Genomic DNA, 19,831 nt, shown 5'->3' with positions numbered 1-19,831 from the left:
TGGAGCCAGAGCACGAGGAAGGAGTCTGGTTGGCCGTCCTCGCGACCAGCGGCCGTTTCTGAGAATCGCTCAACGCAGTGATTCTTCCTCGCCACCTGTGTCGGGGTGTCCGAACCCTGGATGAGAGCCAGCATCTCCTGGACCCCCGCTCAGCTCCGACTCTCAGCCAGAGCCCACGGGGTAGAATCTGGCTGCCTGGCTGTTTTAAGAGCGGCCCAGGGTATTCTCCAGTATGGTCAGGTTCAGAGTTGGTCTTCCGAGCAGCGCAAACACGAAGTTCTCTCTCTTGAAAATTCTCAATATTCCCACTAACGAATTCATCATCGGAAACACCTGACTGAAGAGAGGAGATGAGAGAAGGCAAAACAGAGAACGGGAAAGCAGGGTGGACTGCTGGAGTTCTTTGCACCCACAGCAGGATTTCTGGTTGGTCTCTGCCCTTTGGTTATTGAGACCGTAAGTATCTGCTATGTTTTATGGATGACTTAGCAGCCTCTACCATAGAGACGTTTACTTGCTTCTGGGTAATTTAACTTTCCGTATGAATTTAATTGCCTAACTTTGTCTAGATTCTCTTTCTTAATATACACCATCCAAAATTAAATTGCCAGGTGAATCTGGTCATATTCACTGCTTTAGAATGGTAGACTCTGCCCGCACTGCTTTGCTTTAGGCAATAAAAATCCAGATTTTAGTCTTTGTTACTTTGTTTTTGCCCTTCTGCCTCCTGCATAGACAAAAATAACCATCTGAAAGTGTTTTTGGCGAAGGCTGATTTAATGATTTTCGTGGGGCATAGCTTCGGACTGGGCAGGACTTTGAGAAGCTTCGGCCCGTGGGGTATTGTACTGGCAGTCACACTCTGGCCTTCCCTCCAGCTGGCGTCAGCTCTGATCAAATTAGACTTGTAGTAAGGTTTGTTTTTTTTGTCTGCAATTGCTTCTTAGAAAACTTCTGAGCTTGGCTGTTTTTCGCCTTGGAGACATGCAAAGGAGCCTCCGTCCTCTCTCTTGTTTTAAAGCGGGCTAAAACTTGTGCTTGCTTCTAAATAATTCCACCCTGGGAATGCCAAAGGTGAAGCTGTTTCAATCAACCGATCCTGATTATAGCAAAAATATGGTAGAAAAATAACAATGATATAGTAATAGCGATGATTACAATAGCAGTGAATGCGTATTGAGCAATGGATTGTTATAAGAATCTCAGGCTACTGAGCGTATAAAAATCATCAGGAGCCCAGGGTGAGCGCAATGACAGAGATTTCTGCACGTCTCAGGAAAGCAGCTAGCCTTACTCTAACATCGCGAGAAAGAAATAATCCCGTATGGGTCAAAATCAAGAGAAAAAGGCCAAAAGCACATGAAGGAAATCGTTTCCGGGACGGTGTAAAATGACCCGGCTTCTTTCAAGGGAAAACATAGGAAAAAAGAAGGTCTTTCAAGATTCAAGGGAAAACGAGGTTCACGTCATCTCCATGCCGACGGATTCTTTGCCTAGGCTGCTCGATATCTCCAATGCCTGCTGATTGGGTTTATCGCAAGCTAACTTCATTTCTGTACTGTTAGTAGATTTTTTCATCACAAATTAATACTTACGCACATCTAAGAGACCGTTACTACCTCCTGTACGTGCACAGAGTCAGGAGCCATCAACCCGCGTAACGGACAGATGTATTTTCAGATATTTAAGGTCACTCATACGGAGGTTTTGTGTTTCTAGGCAATACTCTGCCCCTAAATGGAGGAGTGTCAATAATATTACCTAGTAAAGAGCTGGATGGCAAATAGTTTAGGCTTTAAGGGCCAGGGGCAAAAACTTGGGTGCTGTGTGAGAACATAATGAGTTATTTAAAATTGTAAAAACCGAAAAAACAAAAAACATCAAACGTTTTAGCTTGCATGCCTTACAAAAACAGGCAGCAGGTTGAAAGTGGCCCTTAGTCCAAACCCAAATGTTACCACTCTAGATTGTTATAATATACATCATTCATACGGATACAAAGTTCTTAGAAGTATCAGTTTTAAAATATCAATGACAATTTAAAATAATGCACTACATTTGATAGCAGTCGTTTTAGAAACTATTTAGGATACATAAATCTTTCCCCATTGAGAGTGAATATATTTTAAATATCTTTCCTAAACATGCAATTCATTCTCATAAAACGTTTATAAAGTAGCTGCGACGCTGGACGGTGTCTGTGTTATGTTTTTAGCATTGCTTCGGTCGTGTGCACAGAGGATATTGGAAACTGAGAGACTGTGAACAAAAAGAGCTTGCTGCGTTCAACAAAGCGTCCAAATCAATTAGCAGCCCTCGACCCGGCTGCCTCTGTTGCCGACGTCTCAGCAAAGCCAGTCGCTGACCAGCTGAATCAGCTTGAAGGTTAAAAATTCTGCCTCTCCAGATGCCAGCCTCTTAAAAGGGCTAACCTTGTGTGTGCCGGGACAAATAGGTCTTCTCTCCTTTGGAAGGAGATGCTGTAGAATTTTGTTTCTTTAATGCACATACGCGCGCGCGCGTGTGTGTGTGTGTGTGTGTGTGTGTGTGTGTTAGAGAGATAGAGAAAGAGAGAGAGAGAGAGATCATCGTACCAGGGCATCAGGAGCAAACATCCCAAATTAAAGAAGAAAGAAGGTCGGAGAGCGGACTTGGCAGGAGGCTCTGTCATAATCTCCCTTGAAATTCTTTGCTTTCCTTTTATGCAAATAACGTCCGATCTTTCATCTATTTGTCCGCATGGGAGGTTCTCATTGTTATGGAGAGGATGCCTCCCCCAACCTGTCTTCCCATCAGTACAGCTGAAGCCAATTCAGGGCATTGATGTAAGATTATTATCAGGCGGAGCACTTATCTGACAGAATTTATGGTGATCAGCCTGGTACACACTGTATGCCAACGCGGCCCGATCGTGAGTTTTTATGGCATTCCTTTTAGGTGGTGACAGCTGTCAAAAATGCAGTTGTTATCGTTTTATTTACTTCTGACATTTGAAGGTCATTTATAGTTTTAATTAAATTTTTCCTTTGTCAACTCGGAAATACCACTCGGTTTGGCTCTCCATCGTCGCTGAGGCTGCGGTGGCATCCCAGGAGCCAGTTATTTCGAGGTTGCACCGCTAAATCGGTCATGGCAATGAAGACGATTATTGAATGCCACCATCGTGTTGAGGAACAGATCCGTCTGCCCCACCAGGTAGACCTGTCCTCCATGCAGGAAGACACCCCGTCTGTCCAGCTTCTGAGGATCTCTGAGCACGTGTACCTGTGCTGTTTTCTTCCAGGTCACGACACCTGCCACGTCCTCCCCTCACTCCTGGGCAATTCCAGATGACATGTTGCCCTCTGTGTCGGAGGGGACTGCTCCTCCCCCATTTCTGATGCTTTTTTCCTTATGCATCGGCTGAGAACATTGAGAAACACTGAGAAGGACGAGTTTGGAAAGCAAATGAAAACCTGAAGTTTATGGTTTTCTTGGGGTCAGGGCATTTTCTGGTTTACAGTGACCGGCATTTTGCAAAGTAGCTGATTCACAGAATTGAGGTTGGACCGTAAGGGTTGGCCAATAAGAACCTGGCCTTGAGCAATATTGTTGTTTGTGGCCATGTCGATGATACACGAGTGAATTTTGGTAGCCTAAAGGCAAAATGGGGATAGACCCGTTAGACTATTGATCTTGTATTACACGGACTCATCTTTTCCTAAGCAGAGTAACTGAGCCAAAAATTTGACCACAGGGGAAAAAAAATCCTTTACAACAACAAGGCTTTTAGATTTCAAGGATGAAACGGTATTTGGCTGTTTTAAAAAGCAAGATGACTGCAATTTCCCTGTCATGCTCAGTATAGTGAGTTTAGCTTTCAGTGGTTAAAGCCGGGTCTAGCTAGTTAGCGACAGATGAGCTACCACAAATTCGATTCTGAATTCAGAACCCAGGAAGGATGTATGGAAGGTTTGGGGTTAGATTCAGGTGTTCAAGAGCCTCCCTCCATCACGTGGCCCCCAGGTGAGGCTGGACCGGTTGAACACAGAAGAAGGAGGATTCTGCCCTAGGAACAGGGTTTCCTGGGTGAGCAATTTCTGGTTCGAGGCAGTGAGAGCCACACTAGCACAAAACTAAAAATGCTTCCTCCCCAGGAGTGCAGGCGCTGTGTTACTACTACACGGAGCCCACTAAAAATACATGTGTGGATTTCCCCACCGGACGCGATGAACACAGCTCAGAATTAGCCTCTTCTCAGGACATTTCTGATTGATCTTATTGTCACAGTTCATGGACATCAGACTGACTCTGTCCTGGGTAGCTAAAACCAAAATGATTTGCTCTGTCCACATTCTTTCTGTGATATACACAAGAAAAACAAGAAGGTAATTTAAAAAATGAAACACAAAGAAAGACGGCAATGAGAGAGACGAAGGACAAAAAGCCCTCATGACATTCAGAAAACAAAGACAGTTTCATAAGTAAGTCCTTCCCTATCGGTAATTATTTAAATATAAATACATAAATACCCCATTCGAAAGACGTAAGTTGACAAAGTGGATTAAAAAAACTATATCCAATTATGCTGTCTACAGAGACTCACTTTAGATCCAATAACACATACTTTAAAAGTGGGAAAAAAAGGGTATTCTAAGCAAATAGTAACCGAAAGAGCTGGGGGGTAGCTGTACTAATATATGGAAAAACAAACTTTAAGTCAAAACTGTCACAAAAGACAAAGAAGATACTACATAATGACAAAAGGGTCAATTCAACCAAAGATATAATAATCATGAACATATTTGCACCACACGTCAGCGCTCCAAAGAACATGAAGCTCATAATGGCTTCATAGAAATAGACAGCTGTGCCATTATGGGAGACTCATATGCCACTGGAAATAATGGTCAAACAGCTGGACAGAAGACCAATAAGGAAACAGAGAACTTGAACAACACTACAGACCCTCTGGAATTAAAAACAAAATAAATCGGTGCAATATATTATGTTAACGGAATGAGAAAAACACACACACGATCACCTCGATTGATAAAGAAAAAGAATTTGACAAAATTCAACATCCTTTCATGATAAAAACGTTCAACACACTAGAAATAGAAGGAAACTATCTCAACATAATACAAACTGTATATCGACAACCCACAGCAAACATCATACTCAATGGTGAAAGACAAAGAGCGTTTCCTCTAAATCAGGCAGGAGAGAAGGATATTTGCTTTTACCACTTTTAGTCAGCATAACACTGAAAGCCCCGGCTAGTGCCATCAGGTACGAAAAATAAAAGAAAGCATCAAATTTGCAAAAGAAGAAGAAAAATTATTTCAGCAGATATTACGAATCAAAAACCATAAAGATTAAAAGATAACTGTGAGAACCATACTTAAATTCAGTAAAGTCGCAGGGTACAAAATCAACACAGAAAAATCAGTTGCATTTCTATACATTAATGCTGAACAATTCAAGAAGGAAATGAAGAAAAACATTTTTTTTTTACGATAACATTACCAGAATGAGATGCCGCTTTCTTCCTGTTGGGTTGCCTATGGCTACGATAAAAAAAAACAAAAACAAAAAAACAAAAAAAAAACATATTGATGAGAATGCAAGAGATTGGAAGTCGTGGGTGTTGCTGATGGAAACGTAAAATGGTACAGCCACTGTGAGAAATGACACGGTGTCTCCTCAGAAAGGCAAGCGTGGGCTTCCACGTGGCCAGGCCACGACATTTCAGGGCTGACAGCCCAAAGGGTTGAAGGCGGGGACTCGGAGGTGACTTTCCTCGGGCCCGTGCGGGCTGTAGGCTGGCTTCACAGGCACGGGCCCGAGTGTGCTCAGAGTCCATCGGTGACGTCTCCGTCTGTCAGGTGTCACCACCTTGAAGTTCCTCGTCGTGTTTGAACGGGGGGATCGCATTTTTATTCTGCACTGGGCTGTGACGCTGGCCTGGGTGACCCGGCTCAGGAGCCTGCAGTGTGCTCTGGGGTCAGCGACGGCACGCCCCACTCGAGGTCAGAGGTCACAGAGGTCAGGGCTGGGGGTGGGCAGGGAAGTCGGAGAGAGAAAGGGCTCCCCTCTGCGTGGGGCGCACCCAACGTCCCGGACGCAGGATGACCTTGGGCCGTTTGGTCCATGGAATGTGGGCGCTGCGGGTTCAGGGACCACTGGAGGACTAGCTCCTTCAAAGGTGACACCAGTCAGCGCTCACGTCCCTCCGCCCAGAGACCCCTCGCCGTCCTGGACGTCCCTGGGGTCTACTCCACACGAAATGTGTTCGAAGCCCCTCTCCCTCACTCTGGGTGGGAAACCGATTTTCTGAATGAAAACGCACTTTTCCGCTGTCTCTCTACCCTAAGTTTTCATCGGAAACAAAAACGTGTGATTCCGTCAACCTAGACAGCAACCGTCTCATCTCTGTGTCGTGGAGTCTGAACACGAGCGACACCGGCGCCATCCGTGCAAAGGAGAGGAGCCCGACACCTTCTTCCGACAGAACCGAAACCCGCCTCCCGAGGACACGCACTGGCGGCAGACACTCCCGCGGGGACGAGGGGACAGCCTGCGCCGGGCCCGACGCGGGCCTCTGGGCGCCACAGCTCCCGGCCGCCGGCGTGTACTACGAAACCCCCCTCCCTGAATTATTTCACAGGCGGCGATCCCGGCGAGTCAGCGAGCTGCGGTCCACGGACGCCCCGGCCCCGACGTGCTGGACGCTCCGTGACCCGCTGTCGGCCTCGCCCGCGCCCGCCCGGCGGTTCTCCCGTCTAGACGCCGGGCTCTGCTTCAGCGCTTAGCGCGATCGCTCCGGTGCCGCTTCGGTTCCCATATGTGTTTCCCCGACGGATTCAAACACACGTGGTTCTCCTCTGCGTCCGCACCGCCCTCAGGAGCTCCGATGGGAAACGAAACAACACATATCGGTCTCTTTTGTCTGGGATGCACGTACGTGTGCCACACAGCACACGTGCACAAGCGTGCACGCGCACGCGCACGCACACACATACACACACACACGCACACACACATCCATGAAACTAAACACACAGCCAAATAGAAGTCTTCTCTTTGTAACTGCAGTTCCGTGCAGGCAACTTCCCTAACCATTAATTACCACGACAATTGCCCACCTGGGAGGTAGGAGGTGATGGACGCCCCGTAGTTATGCTGTGCTGTGTAGACAGGGCGGGCGTGAAGGGCTTAATTACACCGTGTTGGGTGGCGGTGGAAACTGTGCGTTTGTGGGTTGAAGCTTTGCGTGTTCCTTGCGGTCGTAAGGCTTTCTGACGGCGGCTTCGAGGAGAGAGCAGACTTCCCCCAGGTCCGATCAGCAGCGACACGCCCGTGAGCGTCCCAGGCTGTTCCTCCTAGCTGCGGAGACGCTGCCTGTTGAATGTTGTAATGGTGCGTATGGCACCCCAATTTCTTCTTCTTATTTTTTTAGCATCGAAGTGCAGCGTTTACGCTTAACGACTTCTTCTTTCGCCGAGTTAGTCCGTGTCTTAACGCCTCTGTGTGTGTTTTTGATGGGAATTCCGCCCCCGGAAGACAGGTGTGACTGCCTCCCCCGCAAGGTCGCGAAAGACTCGAGGTGTCCTCACCACACGGGACGCGTGCTCACACCTCTTCACGGTCCGTGTGCGCCTGTCAGCGGTCTGAAGACGCGCGGGGTGACTCCCACTGGACAAAGCGACCCGCAGGACAAAGATCACAGGTGTGCGTTTCCAGACGTAAGACAAAGTGACCCGCAAGACAAAGATCACAGGTGTGCGTTTCCAGACGTTTCCAGAAGGAGAGACAGAGCCCGAGGGGAAGAAAATAAATGTGAGAGTCCGCAGTCTGTTTAAAAACGAAAATCTGGATTAAATAATGATGACAGTTAAAAATTTCGAGTCCTCTGTTGATTTAAAATGTCCGAACAGACCCTATCGTGTATCGTTCCCGGAGACTGAGAGATCTCTTGATTTTTCCTTTCATTTAGTTATTTTAGCTCATGATTTTTTTAAAATTAAACTTATTGGGGTTAAAACATAGAAATAAATTATTTAAATAGATTTATTGGGGTGACACTGGTTAATAAAATTATACAGGTGTCCAGTGTACAATTCAATCATATGTCATATGTATATTTCTCTACAGTGATTTAAAAAAAAAAAAACTCTCCTCATTTAAAAATATTCCGGGCTCATGGCCACCAAGTCTCCTGAAAACAAGAGAAAAAGAGGACGAAGCTCACGCCGTGCGCTGCACCCCTCCGTCCTCGGTCCTCCCCTCCGTGGGCCCCGTCACGGTCCCCATTAACTATGGTGTCTTGTCCTCTCACCCTCTGGCTCGCTGTCAGAAATAATTTGGTAAATTGCCTGAAAGCCAGCTGAAGCAACGGATCGGCCTTAAAGTGTCTGTCTGTGCTGTGAGCTCGGGGGAGCGGAGGCCGCGACCTCGCCTCTCGCACTCCGGCGGGCATGGGGGGCCGGGGGCTGCGTCCCCCACGCCGGATACACAGCCGGGGACGATGCTCTTTGTTCAGTCGTAAGGTTTTTCCAGGCTCCTGCGAGAGTCCCTTCCTCCGTCTTCCAGAAAAGTCGAAACGTTGCCTGGGACTAGTGTAGAGAACGAGCCTGTGAATTCAGGAACCGTGATTGTCACTTTGGTGGAGCCCTGGGTGAGCTGGGACCCTCCCCCTGCGGCCACCGCCCCGTCACCCCTGACACACACAGCGTAGTTACCAGAGCCCCTGGGGAGGGCAGGGAAGTGACCAGCGACAGGGAAAAGGCTCGCGGCCTGGCTCTAGCGACGCTGACCCTCCGCGGGTAGCGTCAACCGCGGTTGGCGGTTCTGCAGCGTGGCCTGTCCTTCCCAGGCCTTCCCAAGCCCGGACCGGTGCCCAGCGAGGCCACTCTCGGCCCCGTCGTCTGCCCCGGTGCCTCTGACGCCGGGCGTAACCGGTGGACGAGCCACCCACACAGCCCGACGCCACCGAGACGCCCCCTCTTGATCGTTCCCCAGAAAAGCCTGAAAAATGCGCACTCGCCCGGGCTGCGGCTCACGGACCTGCTGTGTCCGACTCTGCCGTCGTCGGCGGCGACGTGGAGAGACTTTTGCTGCTGCTGCTGCGCGTCAGCTCTGGCCGAGGCGAAGGGAACCGGAGGCTCGCTCTGTGCTCCTCGTGCCCGCGGCTTCACGTGTGGCCACATTTCCTTACGCTCCGAAAGACGGCTAGAAATCGGTCTTCTGAAAAGTGATGGTTGCTGCTGACATTTTCGAAAGAAAAGGCTGTCAAGACGGCCAGGATTTTTTCATACTTAAAATATTCCCTGGGTTATTCCGAACAACTTGCCTTTCTCGTCTGATTTTTTTTATTTTTTTTTATTTTTCTGCCACAGCGTCTGAAGCCCAAGGAAGATCATTTTAAAGACAGGGTGTTGTCCAAGGTAACGGCTCTTCGAACGGAGTTTTCCGGGGCCTTCGTCACTGTTGATCGGTGTCTTTTACGAGCAGATTTTTCGGTGTGGGCGATAATTTTCTTCGTACCTCGAGAGGTTTCGGAGAGAGATTTGTTTTCTGAGCGACTAAGCCACTATTCCTACGCGTTTTCTATGCGGAGCAGCCCATATCACTTGGCGTGAGAGCTCTGTGTGAAATGGGGCAGGTGCACGTCCCCAAACAGAGCAGTAATGAGAAACGAGTTGGGACGGGCTGAGGTCCCATGTCAGAGAGACGCGGGAGTCAAATATCCACGAACCAAGGTCCAGATGGGCTCTCGGGGTCTGGGCCACCTGGACACACAGCCTGCGGCGTCCAGACGCAGCACTGCTGTCTTCTGAAGGCGTGTGCTGGGCACAGCCCGCCCCGCGACGTGGTGGGTTGACAGCCCCCCGCCCGCGAGGGCAGTTCTGGCGTCACGGTGGCCGTGCGCTCCGTGTCTCCGAGGTCCCAGTGGCATTCCCATGAGCTGCTTTGCGAGACTCGTGCCGTCTTTGCTCTGCACGGCCTGGCTTTGCTCCAGGATGCCGGGCGGCCGCTCCGTGAGGCGCTGTTGCGTCCGTCACAAACCCCACAGCACGTTCTCCCCTGCAGGGTGCCACGCCGATGGCATGGGGTCTGGCCGTGTGGACCCAGAGGCAGGCCGCCATCCCCACGGCCCGGGCCTGCTGCAGTGAGTGCCTCTTCCTGCTCTGAGCCTCTCTCAAAGGTGACGACGGCCTTCGGGGTCACCCGGTGTGTGAATGTGAGTAACATTCCCAGGTGCGGAACCTGCTCCTTCTAGACCCAACGAGACCTCCCAGGGGGACGCCGTGCCCAACGAAGCAGCTCCCTAATGCTGTGGGACAGGCACCCCCACCCATGTCACTAAGCTTCTCACAGCCCCTGCCTGGCTGGCAAGGGCCACCGCCTGGCCATCCCCACTTTCGGTGGCAATATTTTTTCTGTCAATAACAATGCATCTCAGTGTCACTGAAACACAGGTATGACCCTTTCTTCTACAGGTTCTTCCAGGAAATAAATTTTAATTTTGTCGCCATCGAATGCTAAGATATGCCACCCCCCTCGTTCCCAGGCTCTGTGACGACCTGAGGATTGCTCTTAAGAAAAGGCATCCTGTCTGATGTGTACACTTAAGTGCCCCCAAATAATACCTTTTGTATATAACGTCATATAAAATTCCTTCTTTCCGGTCTCATAAGTGTATTGTAGGCAACTTTATAATGTATTTCCCGATTTGTTTAATGTCCTGGAAAAACTGACAACATTTTTATGACATCCAACGTAATAATAGCAATATTACCGTTAACAACAACGGTTGCTCGTGTCTATTTGGGAAGACAGCCTTTTAAGCCCTTCACATCCAGCAGCCAATTCAGTGTTCGTGAGGCCCTGACACATGAATGCAGCAGCCCCCGCACACGTGCGCACACACTCACACACACACACTCACACACACACACTGCTTTTGAAAGAGGACAGAAACGAGACAGAGAGACGGTACCTCGCCTAGAGGCTGCAGGTCTTCGTGTGCTTGGAGGCCCCTGGCTTGGGGACCGTCCTCCAGGATGCTCGTACGTGCTGTATTTATGGCGGAGAAAGCCTCTAGGTCGGAATTTTCTTCCGTCGAGGTTATTACAAATGGCGAGATCCAAATGCCGGTCGAATAATTGGTCTTATATTAAGTGCCTCTGAGTGTTATTCTTTCCAGAGACAGTCTTTTCACAGCTCATTACATCCTATCTTTTTCTTCCCCTTTTAAATTAATATCTTTCTGAGCCCGGTGCCGAGCTCACTGGAGTCAGGAGTTGCGAAACACTTGTGAACAGATCATTTAAAACAGGAAAGAATGGGTCGCTTTGAATGAAAAAGAACAAGTTACATTCAAGAGTTTCCCTTGATCTTAATCGCCCTTCAAACTTTGGCAGAAAGGTTTTTCAATTGGCTGAAAAATCCCGAGCCGTGGGACGAGCGGGGCCCGCCACGCAGTGTGGGGGTCGCTGCAAACGCGCAGGCCCCCCCGCGATTGCCGCTGGCTTCACTTCGTGTCCTGTCTTCTTTGGATTCCAAAAATACTTCACGTTAATCGAGGAACATTTGGAAACACAGAGAAACTTGAATTCTTCTGAATTCCCTTGCTCCGAGGTAGACGGTCAAGCGTTTGAGGCTCTTTCCTGTCTCTCTCAGACTCTTCCCGTCGTTGTCGATGGAAAGTGACACACAGCGCTGCGTGGCCGATCCCCAGGTGCACAACACGGGCGCCTTACACCCCCACTTTCTCTTCTCCTGAGGCTGCGGGCACGCTCGTGCATACACAAAACACACACACACAATGCACGCGAGCGCACGCATGCACCTCCCGCGAACACATCTGCACACGGGCCGCACGTACACACACACACACATTTATCTTTTGCTTGACATGTCCCAGCTTTGGCCACTCAGAACCCGGTTTGCCGTTTGGGGCATAACCCCATCAGTGCGGGGAGGATTTCCCACCCCCCGCTTTTATAGTATCTCCTTGCTTTCTGGAACTAGAAGACATTCCACGTTCACCTTGCATATTTCCTGCCTCGGTCCTGCAATCGACCACTTCTCCAAGGAGCTCTGGATCCTTTTATTGGAGAATCGTATTAAAAATGGGACCTGGGTGCTCGGGGGCCTCTTCGCCACTGCAATGTCATTTCTCGTAGGTCCTCTCACTGCCAGGGTAAGGACATGGATGAGTGTGTGCCCGCCTTGCACGCGCACAGACCTGTCGCTATTTCTGTACGTGGCCGTCTCGATCTGCCCTACACTGCGCTGTTCTTACTGATGTCCCCCCCTCTCTCTGGACCAGGATCACTCCCGGCCACCCCTCCCCCCAGCCGTACCCACTTTACTCCATCGTTCGGTTCTAGTGCACGTGTAGGGCAGCATCAGAACGGGTGACCGTCTCCGCCGGGGACAACATTATCCACCAGAGGACAGGGTCCTGCGCACCACCAGTGGCTTCCACCTCCCAGCCCCGCCCACTCCCAGAGTGGGCGGAGTCAGCAGCTGGCCCCGCCCCTTCAGCGGAGGTGGGCGTTTCGTACCTTTGTATTGCAGCTGCTTCTCTCCCCGCAGGCTGTGTTCCCTCCTGAGACCCTTTCGATGTACTCACTTCATATCCATCACGATCCTGCGAGGTGTATAATCTTTGATCAATTTTATTCACATGAGAAAACTTATTAGTGCTTTAATTTGCATTTCTTTAATCTCTGGTGAAGTTTAACTTTTTTCCGTCTTGTTTGTATTTTCTCTGTTATTGTCTCTTCGTGTACTTTGCCGATTTGGTTGTTGCTGTTGTTAAAGTCATGCTTTTCTTCGGATTCGTGAAGTTATTTATGGAGTTATTCGCAAGTTGTTTTTCAGATATGTCGCAACTAATTCTCTTGTTTTCTTCTTAATGCTGGTATTCGAGAGACGTACATTTTAAAGTTTTATGTCACCTACCGATGATAAGTTTCTGCAGCCACAGGTTTCTCCTGACATATACAAAATGTACTTTGAGGTCATTCAAACCCAGAGTTCTTAATTTGTATACATCACAATCCCTATGGAAATCTTGTGGGAGCTCTCTCTTTCCAGAAAAAAATATGCACGCACACAAATACACAACAGTTTGCCTAAAATCCCCGAGTCCGCGGACATCAGACGAGGACCCCAAATCTAGTTCATTCATTTTATTTTTCTGAGAAATGCTTTAACATTCAGTGGGACTGGCCAAGCATCCCCACATTCTACAAAAATAACTGGGAGGGGAGCTGGCACCGGAGCCTGCGGTCCCTGACGAGAAGCCACCTCCCTAATTATTTGGACAGGCTTGTGACACTGTGACTTTACTGAGCATAACTTAATCACGAATTGCATTTTTTTCTTTGATCATGATTGATATCTGATACCTCATCATCGCCACCATAGAAGACATTTGCCAAATTCTGGTAAAAGAGTTCGATGCAAAACATGAACACAAAGAAAATGGAAATGCAGACGCCTGGTTTCATCTCTCGTAGTGAAGTGATACCTTCTAATTTCTCCACCTGTTGGGTTCTTGTGTGAAAATCGACTTCTCGCCTGCAGTAGCTTTATTTAGTTTAGTTTAGTTTTTAACAAGGCTAATACTTTAAATTGAAAGGATTAAGTTTTAAAGGTGGGATGCTAATCAGCCAGCAGAGAACGTACTTCTTCGTAGAAATCAGAGCATCCTTGGCTGTGGCCTGCCCTCCCTGTGTGTAATGCATCATTCACAACCATCCTCGGCTACCCCGCTTCTGAGACGTCAAACAGCACCACTTCCTGAGCTCCGAGTTCCAAAGAAAAAGTAGTAGACTTGGAAATATTTTGTATCAGTCAGTCGACAAACGTGTATTGAGCACGTATGGCGTGGGAGACCTTGTCGTTTATCCAGACAGAAACGCGAAGCAATATAAGACATGAAAGCTTCTGGAAAGCCACTTCAAACAGGTGGATGGGATAAACACACGGAACATGCGTTCATCCTGCACAGCGTGATAAAATAAGTGAAAATATGTAAAATGAACAATCAGCGAAGAAGGAATAAAGACAGAGCAGAAAGCAGATATGTCTAGTCGCACATCCTTCATATGAATCGCGTGCATATTTGTGTGTATACGTGCATGTGTGTGTGATTAACGGTACATCATCTTGAGAAATGATGATAAAGGATATTGTAAAGTGGGATGCGCTAAAAATAGCAATGTATATATTATTATTAATTCCCACTGAAAATACAAAGAATCAAAATGCTTTATTAAAGTCACTTGATAAATCTCAGGTGTGCATATTTAATAAGGGTTTTTCAGCCTTCGCTAGTCCTGTGTGTGTCCTATTGCAGCAAACTTTTAAATTATATTCTTGGAAGGTCTTTAAGAAACTATGGATTTACTTTAAAAAATGGTTAAGAAACATTTTCCAAATCGTTCTGTACCATGATAGAACAATGTGCATGATTTTGAATGGATTCATAAGTCCATTCTTCAGAAGGGTAAGAAACTTCTTAGTGTTGATATTTAGAGTAAGCGAATAATTCAATTTTCCATTATTATCATGTATTGTGTGAAATCATGTTAATTTGGTCATAAGCAGAATACTCATACCTTCTAAATAGGATGTGTCCTCAGAGAGAATATGCATTAAGGGATGGGAGGAAAAATTAAAGATTAATATAAATATTTTCTAATCATTCTAGCGAAAACAGAACAGAACCCTGATTAATTTCTACTGCGGATCTTGCTCATTTACTTGTAATGTGACAGTAAAAAACAGACGTGGCCCCAAATTCACACAGGATTTCAGCCCGGTTCTCACTCTCTCTCTCTTCCCTCCCTATCAACCTTGTTGTATTTCCAGCATTGAGTGTCTGTGTCTATTTATTAGTATCTGTTGAAACATAACCGTGCCATTGTTGAAATGTGAATTGGTCAGCAGTTGGTCTCAGGCATCAGGGATTGAGAACTGACTATGGGTCAAAGGTGAACTTGAAAGTGAGGAAATAAAGAAAAATAAATAAATAAATAAATAAAACCCTCCCAGAGATCAGGAGGCCAGCAACGAGCTTCCTGTGGCATACCTATTTTGGCAAATATTCTTAAATAATACCTATGGGGGGGGCTGTACTCTTTCCCCAAAGCCGACTCACATAAATGAGAAAGGGAACGCATATTGAGAAAATAAGCACAGTCGACAGGCCCACGCAGAGAGACAGAAAAGTGGAGAAGTAAGACAATTTCTTAACAAGTAGGCATTCCGAAGTACAGGTCCAAAACGGAAACACACACCTGCCCGAAGGTAACGTGCTGTTTGACTCCGACGTCCCCGAAGAAACGTTCCCGGTCTTTGCACCAATTCTAAAACCATGAGATCTTGGTGATCACCAAAGGCACGTTACTTCTGACCGCGGCTGTAGATAGTTCTCTGCACAAATCGATTTCCCGCCGACGCTGCCTAAAGTACCAGTTTCTCTAGGGTAGAAGATGCGCGTGTCCCCTGATGCCCACACATTGCTTCTTGTGTAGTAGACTCTTTAGTTTATACAAGAACGTGCAGTACAATTAGCTAGATACCTTGATTCAATCCTTAAGCACGTCTGAAAGGCAGGACTTAGATATAAGCAAACGACAAAAACACAGACCAATCGAATGACCAAAATGAATCAGACTTTCCACGTTTAAGTGTCACTTCACCTTATGGAGACAAAAGTCGTACATCAGAGTGTCGAGAGAAAAGCCAGAGAGAGATCCGTTAAAATGCTGTCCACAGTCACCCCTGGGTCGTTCTAAATAAACACAATGGTATTTGCATGCCATATAGACAAACACCTTATTTTATGGTCTGTTAACCAGCCGTATGTTGACTTCTTTAATAAGATATGTTGCTAAACAGTCTTAATGAAGATAAAATAAAGCGGGCTTTGTCTTTGTGGAAAAATAAATCATCTCTAAGTCCATGTAAATTATTTTTGCTTAGAACAAGACATTTAAAACATTTTCAAGGGCATTTTGTCTTCAGGCTTTAAAATATCAAGTAATTATCAAATCAATGATCATTTGGGGGAAAGTAATGAAGTATGGAAAATAACCACTTCAAATTATATAAATCATTACCACCAAGTATTTAAAACTGATGTCATTAGAAAAAGCACTTAAATAGGGAGGCTATGAAAGGTCTTCAAAGTTTCATAGGAATTGAAATTCTGTTCTAAATAATTTTCGAGAAAATAACGTATCTTCAAGTTTTTAGACTCAATCTATTGATTTAATTTTACTTTTTCTAGAAATTACTACTTTAAGTAATCCTTATCATAAAATACACATAGTAGATTTACTCTCTCTCATTTTTGTTTTGCAAATATGTATTTCAAATATTATCAGGGAGAAATTCTTTTAGGCATATGAATATGGGAGGAATTTGAAAACATCGTTTTTATTTTTATGCTTTTCTCGTTGCTCTGAGAAGTAGCAGAATCGGATGGTGACCGTCAAGGACTGAAGGAGGCTTTTCTGTAGATCTGGCACAACTCTGCTCATTTCGACCCGTTGATCTAGCCCACGGTTTTCCCAGGGCGGTCCCTGGACTCATCACTCTCCTCTGCGGTTTCTGTGTGTAACTCTCCTGGGGACCGTCTCACCTCGTTTGCTGCATTTAAAGCTGGGGTCCCTCCCTGGAGGTCCACAGTGACGACCCGTGGGTGTCCCATCCCGGCCGGGCCCACCGACCCCGAGTGAGCGGGCTGAGCCCGGTCTCCACAGCGGGCACGCTGCTCGGATGCGGGCACCGAGCAACATTTGGGGAGCACAGACCATAATCTTGGGCTTATTTGGTGTCTGAATCGAGGCTGAGGGTGAAACACAGTGGGAGGTCTCACGATGGGCATGCCCTACGCTGCTCGGCCCGGCGACACGTTTCTGGTTTAGGATCCAGGGAAAGACTCGGTTTGGGAAGTAGTGTAGACACATCCCCTACAAGTCTACACGCGTATCCTCCCTTCCCGGTATGTGCGTGTGTCATGTACACTCTCATAGCAGCACATGCGTGTGCTAGTGTGCCCGTGTGTGTGCACATGTAAGGTCGGGCCTGCACATCACGTATATCCCCAACGTTGTTTCATTGGTGATTAGCATACGTCTCACTAATACTGACATTTGAAGAAACACGCTGGTTTGAACGACGAAACATTCATTTACTGGTGCGAAACGATGAGGTCAAATTTTTGTCATTTCATTCCAAGCACGACCTCGGGTATCTTCGTTTCTACACAAAACGTACATCTAACTATTGTCGATTTCAATTTGGCGATCGAAATGCATCATCTGTTTTCAGAAAGAAAGAAAAAAATGCCACCTCGTGTGTCCCCGAGTCCAGCGTGAAGCGGGAGGTCGTGGCTGGGGAGTTGAAGACATGACCGATGTCCCCGATGATGCTCCCTCCCTCTGGCCCCGCCTGTGACACCTTCGGGAGCAGCACGAAGCGACCGTGCTTTCGTTAGCATCTGGGTTCAGAGTTTGTGTGGTCAGCTTTTAAACATATGTAAACGTCCAGGTAGGACCGCCTCCTCAAGAAACGAGAGCGGGGTACCGCGTGGCCGTCTGTCAGAGGTCCCGCCCCGGCAGCGGACACACTGAAGCGCGACTTTTACTGAGTTACTGTACTTGCTAAATTGAGGGCCGATTCTCGGAATTGTGCTTTTTCTATAAATGAGCTCTCTGAGTAAATCGTCTTTAACCGTAGAACACAAGGCTTTGCCTCCCGCTGCTTCGTCATTGCCAATGTCATTGTCAGCTCTCCATGGGGACGTCACCCGATGCGGGGGACCCACACTCGTTAGGACAGCGAAGCATCCCACATCCTTTGCCTGGACGCGTGGCTGCTAGGTATCACTTTGTCCCTCAGATAATGATCTTTCTGTTGCTAACATTAAAATATGAGTCACCGTGATGTGATTTTTTTTTCCCCCTGAGAAAAGGTCATGTTAATAATTTCTTTGGAAAGGAACATAATCGAATCGTGTTTTTTCCAAGCGTACTCGATTGTCTGTAAAGCCGCACGACCCGGATAAACACGTGTCCCCGTCCATCGCTTATTGTTCTTTTTATTTGACAAGCAGGAGGATGGAAGTCGCATTGTGAAAAAAACACTTGCGGGAGAGAAGGTCGTCTGGACCGCGCCCTGCCCTGCGGGTGTCCCGGTGTCGGTGACAGGCGGAGCCCAGTCCCACGGCGGGGAGTCTGCCCCTCTCAAAGCTCCTGCAGCCCCCCTGGCCCAGCCAGGACAGTGAGAATGCCCGAGCTCTGAACGTGAGTGGTGAGGATCACAGCGCCCAGCAGATGCCATTTGTATCTCTGCGGAAGCAGCGGGCGGCCGGGTGTGGGGGACAAACGGGGACCCGCTGGCCGCAACTCTTCTCCTGGGCGCTGAGCCGGCCCGGAGGCTGGTCACCGGCCACATGCACGGTCGAGGCCGCTGGGTTTCTGCTGCCCGCACACGAGGCTGGAAGTGTGACCCCGGTCAGGCCCAGCTCTGCCTCCTGCCCCACACGTGGCAGCCCCCGTGGCCGATGGATGGCCTCCCCCAGGAAGCTCCCTCCACGTGCCCCCTTTCCATTCATGCTCCACTCTCCCAAGCCGAAGTGCCTGCCGTCACCCACTGGTGACACCGTCTGCGGGCGGGGTGGGATCCCAACCCAGTGCCCGGAGGAAGGAGAAAACCTACGACATTGAACTCCGCCCCCCATGGGCGCGAGGAGGAGAAACGGCTGTTAAAGCGCCCCGGCGCCCCCGCGTCATTTCCAGCCCTCGCGACACCGGCCGGGGAGACGGGTCTTCCGTTTCTCTTCTGCAGGTAACGACCCTGAAGCTCGCGGCAGTGTGGGCACCGCCGGAGACGCCTGTCACCTTGTGCCAGTCGCAGAGCTCCGGGGACACCTGCTCCGATCGGGTTTGCGGCTTTGCCGGATTCCGCTTCCAAGCAAAGCCACTCGCTAAGTGCTTCCCCAGCGGACGGCACCGTCCTAACGGTCCCCCGCTTCCGCGGGGCTCCCCAGTCTGCTCGCCCACTCTGTGGTCAAGGCGTCCCAGCGTTTTGTTTTTGAGGCGTCTGTGCTTTCGTTGCCTGTTTTTCCCGCTGTCATCCAAGAAATCGTTGCCGAGAACAGTGTCAAGCGGGTTTTCTCCTAGGACTATTTTATGTTTTCAGTCTTTAATCCTTCCCGAGTCCATTTTTGTGTGGTTTAACGGTCCAGTTTTATTCTTTTGCTGTGTATGTCCTATTTTCCCATGGCCATTTGTTGAAGACACCGTCCTTTCCCCACCGTGTCTTCTTGGCTCCCTTGTCAAAGGCGAGCGGGTCGCGTGTGTGGGTTTCGTTATAGGCCATCTATTCTGTGTCACTGGTCTTCACGCCGGTGTTCGAATAGCCACGTACCCAATGACATACAGATGGCCAACAGCTATATGACAGAATGCTTGACATCACCGAGCCTCAGAGAAACGCAAGTCAAAACCACAGAGACATCACCTCGCATCCGTAAGCATATCTACAATTTAAAAATAAAAGCAAGTTTTGCTGAGGATGTGGAGAAACTGGAAGCTTTGTGCACCATGCTGTGGAAAACAGTATGATGATCTCTTTTATCAAAAAATTAAAAACGGAACTATCATCTGATCTAGCAATCTGACTTCTGGGTATATATCCAAAAAAAAAAATTAAATGTAGGATGCTGAAGAGATATCTGCCATGCTCGATGCGGTGTTATTCACAGTCGCTGAGCTGGACAACCTGAATGCTCATCGATGGATGAACGGAGAAAGGG

Source organism: Pteropus medius, unplaced genomic scaffold (genome assembly GCF_902729225.1).
Source record: "Pteropus medius unplaced genomic scaffold, Ma_sr-lr_union100, whole genome shotgun sequence".
Taxonomy (NCBI): domain Eukaryota; kingdom Metazoa; phylum Chordata; class Mammalia; order Chiroptera; family Pteropodidae; genus Pteropus; species Pteropus medius.
Note: the sequence above shows the minus strand (reverse complement) of the source record.